Source organism: Sus scrofa, chromosome X (assembly GCF_000003025.6).
Source record: "Sus scrofa isolate TJ Tabasco breed Duroc chromosome X, Sscrofa11.1, whole genome shotgun sequence".
Taxonomy (NCBI): Eukaryota; Metazoa; Chordata; class Mammalia; order Artiodactyla; family Suidae; genus Sus; species Sus scrofa.
This window is the reverse complement of record NC_010461.5, coordinates 58040142-58044776: the sequence shown is the minus strand read 5'-3', so window position 1 is coordinate 58044776 and position 4635 is coordinate 58040142.

Genomic DNA, 4635 nt, shown 5'->3' with positions numbered 1-4635 from the left:
GTGGAAACAAATCTGACTAGGAACCATGAGGTTGCGGGCTCGGTCCCTGCCCTTGCTCAGTGGGTTAACGATCTGGCATTGCCCTGAGCTGCGGTGTAGGTTGCAGACGCGGCTCGGATCCCGCTTTGCAGGCTGGTGGCTGCAGCTCTGATTCGACCCCTAGCCTGGGAAACTCCATATGCCACGGGAGTGGCCCAAGAAATAGCAAAGAAAAAAAAAAAACGACTAAAATAGGAACGAAAGCATCATTTTTTTTTTTTTTTTGGTCTTTTTGTCTTTTCTAGGGCCGCAATGAAAGTTTTGTCTGGATGTATGCCCAAGAGTGGGATTGCTGGGTCATGTGGTAGTTCTATATTTAGTTTCCTGAAGTACCTCCACACTGTTTTCCACAGTGGTTAGACCAATTTACATTCCCACCAACAGTGTAGGAGTGTTCCCTTTTCTCCACATCCTCTCCAGCATTTGTTATTTGTGAGCTTATTAATGATGGCCATTCTGACTGGTGTGAGGTGGTACCTTATAATAGTTTTGATTTGCATTTCTCTAATCTGTGATGAGCATTTTTTCATGTGCTTGTTGGCTATCTGTATATCTTCTTTGGAGAAATGTTTATTCCAGTCTTTTGCCCATTTTTCACTTGAGCTGTTGGTTTCTTTACTGTTGAGTTGTATGAGTTGTTTGTGTATTTTAGAGATCAAGTCCTTGTCATTTGCATCATTTGAAACTATTTCCCTCCATTCCTTAGGTTGTCTTTTTTTTTTTTTTTTGGTTTCCTCTGCTGTGCAAAACTTGTCAGTTTGATTAGGTCCCATTGGTTTATTTTTGCTTTTATTTCTTTTCTTTTTTATTTTATTTTCCCACTGTACAGCAAGGAGGTCAGGTTATCCTTACATGTATACATTGCAATTACAGTTTTTCCCCCACCCTTTCTTCTGTTGCAACATGAGTATCTAGACATAGTTCTCAATGCTATTCAGCGGGATCTCCTTGTAAATCTATTCTAGGTTGTGTCTGATAAGCCCAAGCTCCCAATCCCTCCACTCCCTCCCCCTCCCATCAGGCAGCCACAAGTCTCTTCTCCAAGTCCATGATTTTCTTTTCGGAGGAGATGTTCATTTGTGCTGGATATTAGATTCCAGTTATAAGTGATATCATATGGTATTTGTCTTTGTCTTTCTGGCTCATTTCACTCAGTATGAGATTCTCTAGTTCCATCCATGTTGCTGCAAATGGCATGATGTCATTCTTTTTTATGGCTGAGTAGTATTCCATTGTGTATATATACCACCTCTTCCGAATCCAATCATCTGTCGATGGACATTTGGATTGTTTCCATGTCCTGGCTATTGTGAATAGGGCTGCAATGAACATGCGAGTGCACGTGTCTCTTTTAAGTAGAGTTTTGTCCGGATATATGCCCAAGAGTGGGATTGCAGGGTCATATGGAAGTTCTATGTATAGATTTCTAAGGTATCTCCAAACTGTTCTCCATAGTGGCTGTACCAGTTTACATTCCCACCAGCAGTGCAGGAGGGTTCCCTTTTCTCCACAGCCCCTCCAGCACTTGCTATTTGTGGATTTATTAATGATGGCCATTCTGACTGGTGTGAGGTGATATCTCATGGTAGTTTTGATTTGCATTTCTCTTATAATCAGCGATGTTGAGCATTTTTTCATGTGTTTGTTGGCCATCTGTATATCTTCTTTGGAGAACAGTCTATTCAGGTCTTTTGCCCATTTTTCCATTGATTGATTGGTTTTTTTGCTGTTGAGTTGTATAAGTTGCTTATATATTCTAGAGATTAAGCCCTTGTCAGTTGCATCATTTGAAACTATTTTCTCCCATTCTGTAAGTTGTCTTTTTGTTTTCTTTTGGGTTTCCTTTGCTGTGCAAAAGCTTTTCAGTTTGATGAGGTCCCATGGGTTTATTTTTGCTCTAATTTCTATTGCCTTGGAAGACTGACCTAAGAAAACATTTGCATGGTTGATGTCAAAGAATGTTTTGCCTATGTTCCCTTCTAGGAGTTTTATGGTGTTTTGTCTTACATTTAGATGTTTAAGGCATTTGGAGTTTATTTTTGTGCATGGTGTGAGGGTGTGTTCCAGTTTCATTGATTTACATGCAGCTGTCCAGTTTTCCCAGTACCACTTGCTGCAGACTGTCTTTTCCCCATTTTATATTCTTGCTCCTTTGTTGAAGATTAATTGACCGTAGGTGTCTGGGTTTATTTCTGGGTTCTCTATTCTATTCCACTGGTCTGTCTGTCTGTTTTGGTACCAGTACCACACTGTCTTGATGACTGTAGCTTTGTAATATTGCCTGAAGTCTGGGAGAGTTATGCCTCCTGCTTGGTTTTTGTTCCTTAGGATTACTTTGGCAATTCTGGGTCTTTTGTGGCCATATAAATTTTTGGATTGTTTGTTCTAGTTCTGTGAAAAATGTCATGGGTAATTTGATAGGGATCGCATTGAATCTGTAGATTGCTTTGGGTAGTATGGCCATTTTTACAATATTAATTCTTCCACCCTAGGAACATGGAATAGCTTTCCATTTCTTTGAATCCCCTTTAAGTTCCTTGATTAATGTTTTATAGTTCTCAGCATATGTCTTTCACCTCCTTGGTCAGGTTTATTATTCCTAGGTATTTAATTTTGGGGGGTGAAATTTTAAGAGGTATTGCATTTTTATATTCCTTGTCTAGTATTTCATTGTTAGTATACAGAAATGCCACCAATTTCTGAATGTTAACCTTGTATCCTTCTACTTTGCTGAATTCAATAAAACTTTTAAAAATGGAAAAAATAAATGAGTTATAAATGTAGTTAATATTAAAGATTATCGGAGTTCCCATCATGGCGCAGTGGTTAACGAATCCGACCGGAACCATGAGGTTGCAGGTTCGATCCCTGCCCTTGCTCAGTGGGTTAACGATCCGGCGTTGCCGTGAGCTGTGGTGTAGGTTGCAGATGCGGCTCGGATCCTGCGTTGCTGTGGCTCTGGCGTAGGCTGGCAGCTACAGCTCCGATTGGACCCCTAGCCTGGGAACCTCCATATGCCACGGGAACAGCCCAAGAAATGGCAAAAAGACAAAATAAATGAAAGATTATCCTATCCTAACTGATTTTCTAAAAAATTTACATATCATTGATTTACAGTGTTGCATTAACTTTAGGTGTACAGCACAGTGAATCAGAAGTATACATATATCTATATGTATATATATATATATATATACACACACACTTTTTCGTGATTATTTTCCACTATAGGTTATTACAAGATATTGAATACAGTTCTCTGTGCTATATAGTAGGACATTATTGTTTAATTATTTCATACAGAGTAGTGTATACCTATTAATCTCAAACTCCTAATTTAACCCTCCCCTCTTTCCCCCTTTGGTAACCATAAGTTTGTTTTCTATGTCTGTAAATATGTTTCTGTTTTGTAAATAAGTTGATTTGTGTCATAATATTAATTTTAATGAAAGGAGATGAGACACAGGATGGTAGCTGGAAAGTGATGTGAGGCCCAGGAAGAGTTATTTTTAGGATGGCGAGAAGTGGTTTCTGTCCCAACAGGAAGGAGTTAGGAGAAAGGAACCCCAGGTCCTTGTATGACCTCTACATCCCCTTGTAATTTCCAGAAAGTAACCCCTCCCCCCAAGAGGCAACACCTTCTCAGCCGATGGCTTTTCTTCCTACTTCACTGAGAAATTCAAAGTAGCCAGAAATGAACTTCCTCAGGCTCCTGCATCCGCACTAGTCATACAACCCGTGTCTGTGCCCAAATACCCTACCTTCTGTCCTGTTACTAAGGACAGAAGGTAGAGTATTAAAAAAGCTTCACTTTTTCTCACTCCTATAAAAAGCCAACCAAGTCTTCCTCCTGTGTTCAGGGTATTATTCACTCAAATTTTCTTTTTGTTTTTAATTTTTATTGAAATATAGTTGAGTTTATTGAAGTATAGTCATGTTGGTTTCAGGTATACAGCAAAGTGATTCATATATATATATATATATATATATATATATATAGTACACACTTTTTTACATTCTCTTTCATTTTAAGTTATTGCAAGATTTCAAGTATGATTCCCTGTGCTATACAGTGTGTTCTTGTTGGTTATCTATTTTATATATACCACTGTATATATTTTAATCACAAACTCCTAATTTATCTCCCCTCCTTTCTGCTTTGGTAACCATAAATTTGTTTTTTATGTCTATGGGTCTATTTCTGTTTTGTAAATAAATTCATTTGTGTCATTTAAATTTTTTTCCTATTTATTTTATTTTTAAGAGTTATTTCCACAATGCAATTTTTTTTCTATTGTACATTTAAACATTTTTAAATTAAATTAAATTTTTTTCCTGAGCCTTCATATGACTTGACCTCTCAGCAGTACTTGACACAGTTGGTCACTCTTTCCTTCTTGTAAAACATTCCTTTTTGGCTTTCACACCACCACATTCTCTGGGCTTTTTCTTTCTCCCTTGTCTCAGTTTTCTTTGCTGATCTTCTCCCACACAGCTTCTGGGTGTTGGAGGGTCCCACAGTTCTGTCTTGATTCTATCCTTTATCTACATTCTGGCCCTAGGACAAAGCATTTGGTACCATGGCATCAAATACAC